This window comes from Gossypium hirsutum, chromosome A07, assembly GCF_007990345.1.
Source record: "Gossypium hirsutum isolate 1008001.06 chromosome A07, Gossypium_hirsutum_v2.1, whole genome shotgun sequence".
NCBI lineage: Eukaryota > Viridiplantae > Streptophyta > Magnoliopsida > Malvales > Malvaceae > Gossypium > Gossypium hirsutum.
Window position 1 is genome coordinate 80,529,828 of NC_053430.1, and position 11,069 is coordinate 80,540,896.

General features: G+C 39.0%; 1 non-coding gene across 1 annotated transcript; it reads right to left on the minus strand.

The window, feature by feature from the left end:
- Positions 1-7,076: 7,076 nt before the first annotated feature.
- LOC121203906 (small nucleolar RNA R71) lies at positions 7,077-7,182 on the minus strand. The gene has a single exon (XR_005898838.1). It is a non-coding gene; the product is annotated as a small nucleolar RNA R71 (small nucleolar RNA).
- Positions 7,183-11,069: the final 3,887 nt, after the last annotated feature.

The following is an 11,069-nucleotide window of genomic DNA, read 5'->3' on the forward strand; positions in this document are numbered from 1 at the left end:
AGATTTTAGTTTTATCCATACATTTGATTTACAATAAACTATATGCATGACTTATCTATTTCTTACTAATTAATTGATGATGCAAAACTCTTGTAAAAAGGGTTTTAAAAGAATTCTTTATTGATATCATGCCTTCTTATGGCTGAACAAAATAATGAGTTATTCGTCCTTATGGATTTGCTCCATTCCTTGAAGTGAAATTGAGATGGGCATGGTGGGTGAATTGACATACTTTCTTGGGTTCCTGATAAACCGGAAATTATTCATATTTTTACCCTATGTTTAATGCATTTTATGGATGATTTCTCATTAGAATTGGTGAATTTGATGCTCCTAATGCTTTAATTTCATGTTTTATACTTAGGAGAGCATAGGACAGCGAAAGAAATGAGAAACGGGCCAAAAACAGAGAAAATGGGCCAAAGTACGAAATCAACACGGCCTGGACCTCCTCACACGAGCAGACCACACTGCCGTGTCAATTTGGTAGGCTTGAACATGGCCTGAAGTAATCGAACATGGGCGTGTGCCACGGGCGTGTCCCTGCTGAGCCCAAGTTGAGTTTAATTCAGAAAAGGCTAATTTTGAGGGCTTTTAGGCATTCCAAAGCCTATAAATACACCCTAGAGGAGGAAGAAAGGGGGCACACAGAAGAGGGAGTAAGGAATTACTCCAAAGAAGCCGATTGATTCATCCCAGAAGACGGATTCATCATCAAGACTGAAGATCTCTCCTCAATTCCCCTTCAGGAGTTTTGGGTTTTCTTGATGTTTTGTATTCTTTATTTTTCTGAGATGTTTTCTTATTTAGTTATGAACTAAATCCCCTAAATACCTAAGGGGAATGAAACCTAAGACAAATCTTGTTATTATTTTCTGAATTGTATGATAAATATTTAACTTGTTCTTAATCATGTGTTCTTAATTCTTGTTTTGATATCCCAGGATACTGATTCAAGATAAGATCTTATTCAGAGGAGGAATAGACCCTGTCTAAGAGTACATTTATCATAATTAAGCGAAGTTCATTGCGCGCCTAGATATAGGGTGACAAGATTTTGCCGGATTAGGGTGAAACCTAATAAGGGGATCCATAGATCGAGTTAATGCAACCCTAGAATGTTAATTAGAAAAAAGTCTCGGTTATTCAATCTAGAGATTAGACGTTACTAGTCTTGAATAGGGATAATAACATAACTTAGGGATATTTACGGAACAAGTTGAATGAATAAATCGTCCGATTCGGAGCCAGAATAACAAGTAAAGTCTAGGTGGATTTTTCCTTAGGTATTGTCTTCATTCAATCGATTTTCCCAAAAGCAATTCCACAATTCTATTCTCTGTGAGTTCTTAGTTTAGGTAATTAGTTAGTTAAAAACAAAACCCCATTATTCTTAGGCTAGATAATAAAAAGAAAGTAATTACTAGTACTTTTAGTTCCTTTGGGTTTGACAATCCGGTCTTGCTAAAACTATACCACTGTTCAATAGGTACACTTGCCTACATCGCGATAATAGTTAATTTAAGAACGAGCAATTATAAATATTTAAAACCTATCACGAAATAACGCGATCAAGTTTTTGGCTGTGTGCCCAACACGGGCTATGATAAAATGCCACGGCTGTGTGATTTAGCCATGGTTGAGCCTACAAAAACAGCACGGGCATACAACACGCCCGTGTCTAACACCCGTGGTCAAACCTGCCCAATTAACACGGGCGTGGAGCTAGAACACACAGGCGTGGGAGAAGTGAATGAAGTCAGACACGACCGTGCGACACGGCCGTGTGAACTCACACGCCCGAGGAACACAGACGTGTACTAAATGTTAGACGCGCCCAAATTTGAAATTCGCGAATCACACGGGCTGAAATTGGGGAACATGGGCGTGTGCCATGGCCGTGTGCCCCAAAATCTATAAATACCCTCCACTATTCACTTTCTTTTCCATTCAAAAACCTAACCCTACCTGCTGCTACTCCACACGGCCTCCCTGCCACGCCCATGCGCCACCTCAAACTTCATTTTTGATGCTCAATCTCTCTCCCTTAGCGTTTGTTTACTCCTTTCACTTCTATTTTACTCATTACTAATGCTTATTATTAGCATAATCTTTATTGCTTTTGAACTATTTTTCATTTTGCTCATTATTTTATCCTTTAGTTTGCATTCTTAGGTTAGTTATTATACAATGCATGTTAAAATCAAGTGATTAGGGAAACTTCATCCCATGACTTTACCATGCCCATCCTCATGACATTTCTATGCCAATGCCTCTCATGTAATTTACATTTTTCAATTATTTATCATACATTTCATGTTGTTGGGAAAGCTTCATTCTTTTGTCTTACACATGCCATTACTACATACAATGATAAAGTCACGAAATTATTATATTAGTTATGTTTGGTTGTGGCCGAAATTTGACTTTTTAATTGAAAATTGTATTCCTTCTACTTTGACCACTCATCAAGATGACTTGATGATTCTGATCTCAGGTACCATGTCATCTTCAAGAGGAAAGAAAACCACCGTACCAGCCTCGAAGAAGAGGAAAGAAGCGTCCTCTTCCGTAGGTCCAACCGCGAAAATTCGTCACCCTTTCCTGCAGTTCCCCCGAGGGCCCCAAGAAGAGCTTTTCCAAATACTTTGGCCCCGACCATTAATTGTGGGCCGCTGCATCGACTGGGCTGCCATAGAACAAGTTAACATGGTTGACGCGATTCAGGCTCTCCTAACCATCGACCCTTGTGAGCTGTTCTTCGAGATTATCGAGCTGACATACCTTGAGCTCACAATGGAACTTTGCTCAACGTTTCATCTTTAGACCGTAATGACAAGGTACGATGATCCCAGCACGGTCCAGTTTTGCTTAGATGGGTTAATCTGCCAGCTAAGCGTCTCAGATTTTGGTGCTGCATTAGGCTTACATACGGAGGAGTTCAAGGAGGAGAATAAACTACATGCTCTCAGTCGCCACATACATTTCCCTCCCTCGAAGTGTTGGCGCACTTTGGCCCCCAGCACGGCCTCCTACAATCCTATCCGCTCCAAGGCATTAGTTCTCCCACCATCCCTGAGGTACTTACACGCTATTTTAGCTCAAATGATCACAGGGAGGCTAGAGAGCACTAACGTCGTCAACACTCACGACGTCTATTTCTTATGGTGCATGTCACAAGGCACGTCATCGACCTTGTCTACTTCATCGCCCTCGTGATTCAGCACCAGACAGAACGGCATAGGAAGGGGGTCATCTCCATTGGCCCTTATGTGACTCGACTGGCGCGACACTTCGGTTTCCTCAACACCGCGGCCCAAGAATCATCCCCCACCCTTATTTGTCAGTACTTCCACATCTCATTGCTAGTCCCACCTCGTGAATCATCCAGCGATGAAGATGTTTAGAAATATTTATTTCTTATTTTATGTTTTTAATTTTTATTGAAACTATTTTTTATTTTTATTAGATTTTAGAAATTTTATTTTTAATTATTAAACTCGGTTATTTCTTTTTGAGCAATTATTCTTCCTAATATCCCCTAAAAAGTTCCTGATTTTATTACAGTTATATAGAGCTCTTAAGCTCATTGTCACATAGGAACTAAAACTCCACCGGGACTAATGGCCTAATGAACCTCTTCGACCGCCGGAGTATCCTCCTCCACTCTCGAACCGATTCCTCTCCAGAACTCCAATTCGAGGATTTTATCATACAGGAAGTTTCACTTCTCTCCCTATCTTATTTTTATACTCTAATATCTATCTTTGTACATTGAGGGCAATGTACATCAGAAAAATCCCTAAATAATTACCTTGTTCTCTTGAAAAGCTTTCATATCAAATTTAGGATAAATTTTAATTGATTTATGATTTTGATTGATATATCTTGAATTAAAACATAGGCATTTATGCATTGATTGTTTAAACTTTAAGACATTAGAGAATCAAACATGATGACTTGATTTTTAAGAATTTAAAATTATAGGTTATTTCCCCAAGTCTAGGTATTACTTTGAATTGGAATTCACGAGTCTAAACATAAAAAAGCCATAATTTTTGTGAGATTTTTGAGCCTCTTGAGCATCTATTAATCCTTTCATGCTCACTTTTATTATTGCTTTGAGCGTGTCAGTATTGAACTGTTATTCTAGAACTTGCTTGATTATGCATGTCGAGACCACACCATCTGATTTGGTATATCAAAATGATTAAGGCACCTACGATTAACCCACTCATGCCATGAAAAGCCTACCTCCACGATTAATCCCTAGTAAACCCATCTAAGCCTAACAAGCCATTCCTTGTATTAACCTCAATATTAACCTTTAACCCATTATTGTTGAAATCCCCTAAATTAATCACTATTTTTGTCGAGATTTGAGTTGAATGGATTGCTTAGCTATGTTTTGTTCTTAATAGTTAGTCTATATTATTTTAACTTGTTCTTAAAAAAAAAAACTATGTATACATATCTGTAATTTCATATTCTAAGAGAATCTCTGTTGTACGCAAATGAAGACTAACTCTTTTTATAGTTAGGCAATTTTTCAATTCAATCTCAATTCTAACCCTTTCTTTCAGCTTGTGACCACACCCCCTAACAAAGCCTCATTACAACCCTCTAAAGACCTTTTGATTGATGTATCATCTTAAATTATAGTGGTGGAGATTTGATTTTCATGCAAGTCTATGGTAATGACTTTTCATTATTGACTATTGAGTGCTTCATTTATTTTCCTTAAACAACTCGAGTGATTTGAGTGAATCTTTAGTGAGGATGTGAAATTCTGTAATATTCTGAATCAAAGGTAATTACATAAATAAGGGGAGACACCTATGTTTGCATGATTAAAATACTCAACTTGGAATGTTTGAAACTTTTATGTTCTTTTAGTTGAATTCTCATTGTATAATTACCTATGGATTATTTTGAGATATTATCGATAAGAATTATAAGTTGAGGAGAATTTATTTTGATTATGAGTTGAGGGTTTTGCTTGAGGACAAGCAAATGCTTAAGTGTGGGGGTATTTGATAAACCGTAAATTATACATATTTTTACCCCATGTTTAATGCATTTTATGGATGATTTCTCATTAGAATTGGTGAATCCGATGCTCCTAATGCTTTAATTTAATGTTTTATACTTAGGAGAGCATAGGAGAGCGAAAGGAACGAGAAACGGGCCAAAAATAGAGAAAATGGGCCAAAGTACGAAATCAACACAGCCTGGACCTCCTCACACGGGCAGACCACACGGCCGTGTCAATTTGGCAAGCTCGAACATGGCCTGAAGTAATCGAACATGGGCGTGTCCCTGCCGAGCCCACGTTGAGTCCAATTCGGAAAAGGCTAATTTTGAGGGCTTTTAAGCATTCTAAAGCCTATAAATACACCCTAGAGGAGGAAGAAAAGGGGCACACAGAAGAGGGAGTAAGGAATTACTCCAAGGAAGCCGATTGATTCATCTCAGAAGCCGGATTCATCATCAAGACTGAAGATCTCTCCTCAATTCCCCTTCAGGAGTTTTGGGTTTTCTTGATGTTTTGTATTCTTTATTTTTCTGCGATGTTTTCTTATTTAGTTATGAACTAAATCCCCTAAATACCTAAGGGGAATGAAACTTAAGATGAATCTTGTTATTATTTTTTGAATTGTATGATAAATATTTAACTTGTTCTTAATTATGTATTCTTAATTCTTATTTTGATATCCCAGGATACTGATTCAAGATAAGCTCTTATTCAGAAGAGGAATAGACCCTGTCTAAGAGTACATTTATCATAATTAAGCGAAGTTGATTGCGCGACTAGACATAGGGTGACAAGATTTTGCCGGATTAGGGTGAAACCTAATAAGGGGATCCATCGATCGAGTTAATGCAACCCTAGAATGTTAATTAGAAAAAAAGTCTCGGTTATTCAATCTAGGAATTAGACGTTATTAGTCTTGAATAGGGATAATAACATAACTTAGGGATCTCTACGGAACAAGTTGAATGAATAAATCGTCCGATTCGGAGCCAGAATAACAAGTAAAGTCTAGGTGGATTTTTCCTTAGGTATTGTCTTCATTCAATCGATTTTCCCAAAAACAATTCCCCAATTCTATTCTCTGTGAGTTCTTAGTTTAGATAATTAGTTAGTTAAAAACAAAACCCCATTATTCTTAGGCTAGATAATAAAAAGACAGTAATTACTAGTACTTTTAGTTCCTTTGGGTTTGACAATCCGGTCTTGCTAAAACTATACGACTGTTCGATAGGTACACTTGCCTACATCGCGATAATAGTTAATTTAAGAACGAGTAATTATAAATATTTAAAACCTATCACGAAATAACGCGATCAAGTTCTTGGCGCCGTTGCTGGGGAACTAAGATATTAAGAACGCTCAATTTTTATTACTTTAGCCATTTATTTTTCTTGCAATTTAATTTAATTTTATTATTATTATTATTTATTAACCTACTATTTCTTTCTCATGGCAGGTTTTTATAGTTTATGACTAGAAGAAACCCGTCAGAACCATTACTTTTTGACGAAGAAATCGATCGTATAGTTCGTAGAAACCAAAGAGCAATAAGCGCAGCTTAAGATACATTGAGAGCGAGCAAGAAGACGACACTCAACCTCCAACCGAAGAGATGGCTGAAAACCAAGGCAATCAGCTACCTCTTGCAATTGCAGTTAATCAAAATCCTGCTCTATGCACTATGTATGATTATGCTAAACCTTCTTTAACAGGAACTGAATCGAGCATAGTTAGACCTGCTGTAGCTGCAAATACTTTTGAATTAAAACCTAACACTATTCAAATGATACAACAATTTGTTCAGTTTGATGGTTTGCAGGATGAGGATCCCAACGCTTATTTAGCCAACTTCTTAGAACGATGCGATACATTTAAAATTAATGGTGTTTCTGATGATGCCATTCGTCTTCGGTTGTTTCCCTTTTCATTGAGGAACAAAGCTAAACAGTGGTAGAACTCGTTGCCACGAGGGTCAATTACTACTTGGGAACAAATGACCGAAAAAATTTTACTAAAATATTTTTCGCCGGCTAAAATGGCTAAATTACGTAATGATATCTCTTCTTTTGTGCAAATGGATTTAGAAACACTCTACGATGCATGTGAGAGATACAAGGACCTTTTGAGAAGATGCCTCACCATGGGTTACCGCTTTGGCTCCAAGTACAAACATTTCACAATGGTCTGAATCCTTAGACTCGGCAAATGGTTTACGCAGCGGCGGGCGGAACCATCAACAATAAAACACCGGAAGATGCCTATGAGTTTATAGAGGAGATGTCACTGAATAACTATCAGTGGCAAGTTATGAGGACAAAGCCAACGAAAACAGCCGGCGTTTATAACGTCAATTCGGTCACCATGCTCCCTAATCAGGTAGAACTCTTAAATAAAAAGATTGATGGTTTTCTTAATTCTTCATAGGTTCACCCAGTAATAAAATGAGAATCAAGTAGCGGTGGAACAAACCATTTGGAATACCAACCTTATGGCCACAACATGGATAACGAGCAATTAAATTACATGGGTAATAATCCTCGACCTCAAAACAATTCATGTAGTAACATTTATAATGCAGGTTGGAGGAATCGCCCCAATTTTTCGTGGGGCGGTCAAGGAAATCAAAGACCACAACATCCTTCGGGCTACCAACAACCACCCTACCAACAGAAAAGAAGCCAAACCTTGAAGAGATACTCTCAAAGTTTATTTTGGTGTCGGAAACTCGTTTTCAGAACACTGATACAACACTTAAAAATAAACAAACGTTGATCCAAGGGCTCGAAACTCAGATAGGCCAGCTTTCCAAACTGATCTTCAAACGACCATAAGGTAGCTTGCCAAGTAACACTGAACCTAACCTAAGGGAACAGCTCAACGCAATTAATATTCAAGATGACGAAGGAGTCATTGAGCCTGAACCAAAACCGAGGCAAGAAACAGTGGTAAGCAAAAGTCAAGGTGAGGTAGATCAAAATACAAACAAACCAGTAATTGTCGAATATAAACCTCATGTGCCATACCCCAACGCGACAAGGAAAGACCCTTAGATGAAAAATTTGGTAAATTCCTTAAACTCTTAAAAAATTACATATTAACTTACCGTTTATTGAAGCTCTATTGTAGATGCCAAATGCAATGAAATTTTTAAAGGAGCTTTTAGCAAATAAGTGAAAGTTGGACGAGGCGTCGCATGTAGAGCTGAACGCAGTTTGCTCGGCTATTCTCCAAAATAAACTACCCAACAAACTAAAAGATTCAGGGAGTTTTATGATTCCTTGCTTAATTGGTAGTTTAGACGTTAATTATGCATTGGCTGATCTAGGGGCTAGTATCAACATCATGCCTTACAAAATGTTTAAGCAACTAGGTCTCGGGAAACCCAAATAGACTAGGATGAGCATTCAATTAGCAGATAAAACTATAAGATTCCTTAGAGGTATTATTGAAGATGTGCTAGTTAAAATCGGCAAATTTATATTTCCCCTTGACTTTATTGTTCTAGACATAGAAGAGGATAGCAGCACTCCCTTAATCCTAGGAAGGCCCTTTTTAGCAACTGCTAAAACCATCATTGATGTTGGCACAGGTGAACTCACACTCCGGGTGGGAGACGAAACAATCACCCTTCAAGCTCGCAATTCTGACAATACATCAAGGATTGAAGGTAATTATTTAAACCATCCTACTAAAACTAACAATATGGTACAACCTACATTGCAGAAAATGAGTCTGAAGGAAGCACACGAGTCATTCTCAAGCAATAGTAGAGGACCTGTTCATGAAGATCGAAGACTACAAATCGAGGAACTCAATGAATGGCGAACACACAAACTAAGAACACCTGACAAGCCGAAACTACGCCAAAACAAGCCCGATACCTCTCCAAATCAACTTAAGGTTGGTGATAAGGTCTTATTAAATGCCGCAGATCCCCACATTGTTACTACCACACTGAATGAGGAAATCCCTCTTATGGTACTCAGTATTTTTTCATTCGGTATGGTGGAGGTGAGTCATCCCAAGTTCGGCACTTTTAAGGTAAACAACACCCGATTAAAACTTTTTTTGATGAGATTGATAGTAGGAATGAGGAGTATAAACTCCTCAAACCATCATGACCATTCACTGAAGAGGCAATTTGAGCTTAGACTATAATTAAGCACTTCTCGGAAGGCAACCTGACCACTAACAATATTAATTTCTTTACATTTTGGTATTTAACTCCTAACTTACTAATAGAAATCTTGAATACAGGTGTTTCCACAAAGACACGGCCTAGCACACAGGCATGCTAAAGGCCATGTGGAAATAGGGCAAGGATTACCCCAACACGGGCTATGATAAAATGCCACGGCTGTGTGATTTGGCCATGGTTGAGCCTGCAAAAACAGCACGGGCATGCGACACGCCCGTGTCTAACACCCGTGGTCGAACCTGCCCAATTAACACGGGCGTGGAGCTTGAATACACAGGCATGGGAGAAGTGAATGAAGTCAGACACGATCGTGCGACACGGCTGTGTGAACTCACATGCCCAAGGAACACAGGCGTGTACTAAATGTTAGACGCGCCCAAATTTGAAATTCGCGAATCACACAGGCTGAAATTGGGGACACGGGCTTGTGCCATGGCCGTGTGCCCCAAAATCTATAAATACCCTACACTATTTACTTTCTTTTCCATTCAAAAATCCTAACCCTAGCTGCTGCTACTCCACACGGCCTCCCTGCCACGCTCGTGCGCCACCTCCAACTTCATTTTTGATGCTCAATCTCTCACCCTTAGCGTTTGTTTACTCCTTTCACTTCTATTTTACTCATTACTAATGCTTATTATTAGCATAATCTTTATTGCTTTTGAACTATTTTTCATTTTGCTTATTATTTTATCCTTTAGTTTGCATTCTTAGGTTAGTTATTATACAATGCATGTTAAAATCAAGTGATTAGGGAAACTTCATCCCATGACTTTACCATGCCCATCCTCATGACATTTCCACGCTAATGCCTCTCATGTAATTTGCATTTTTCAATTATTTATCATACATTTCATGTTGTTGGGAAAGCTTCATTCTTTTGTCTTACACATGCCATTACTACATACAATGATAAAGTCACGAAATTATTATATTAGTTATGTTTGGTTGTGGCCAAAATTTGACTTTTTAATTGAAAATTATATTCCTTCTACTTTGACCACTCATCAAGATGACTTGATGATTCTGATCTCAGGTACCATGTCATCTTCAAGAGGAAAGAAAACCACCGTACCAGCCTCGAAGAAGAGGAAAGAAGCGTCCTCTTCCGTAGGTCCAACCGCGGAAATTCGTCACCCTTTCCTGCAGTTCCCCCGAGGGCCCCAAGAAGAGCTTTTCCAAATACTTTGGCCCTGACCATTAATTATGGGCCGCTGCATCGACTGGGCTACCATAGAACAAGTTCAGATGGTTGACGCGATTCGGGCTCTCTTAACCACCGACCCTTGTGAGCTGTTCTTCGAGATTATCGAGCTGACATACCTTGAGCTCACAATGGAACTCTGCTCAACGTTTCATCTTCAGACCGTAATGACAAGGTACGATGATCCCAGCACGGTCCAGTTTTGCTTAGGAGGGTTAATCTACCAGCTAAGCGTCCCAGATTTTGGTGCTGCATTAGGCTTATATACGGAGGAGTTCAAGGAGGAGAATAAACTACATGCTCTCAGTCGCCACATACATTTCTTTCCTTCGAAGTGTTGGCACACTTTGCCCCTTAGCACGGCCTCCTACAATCCTATCCGCTCCAAGGCAGTAGTTCTCCCACCATCCCTAAGGTACTTACACGCTATTTTAGCTCAAATGATTACAGGGAGGCTAGAGAGCACTAACGTCGTCAACACTCACAACGTCTATTTCTTATGGTGTATGTCACAAGGCACGTCATCGACCTTGCCTACTTCATCGCCCTCGTGATTCAGCACCAGACAGAATGGCATAGGAAGGGGGTCATCTCCATTGGCCCTTATGTGACTCGACTGGCGCGAAACTTCG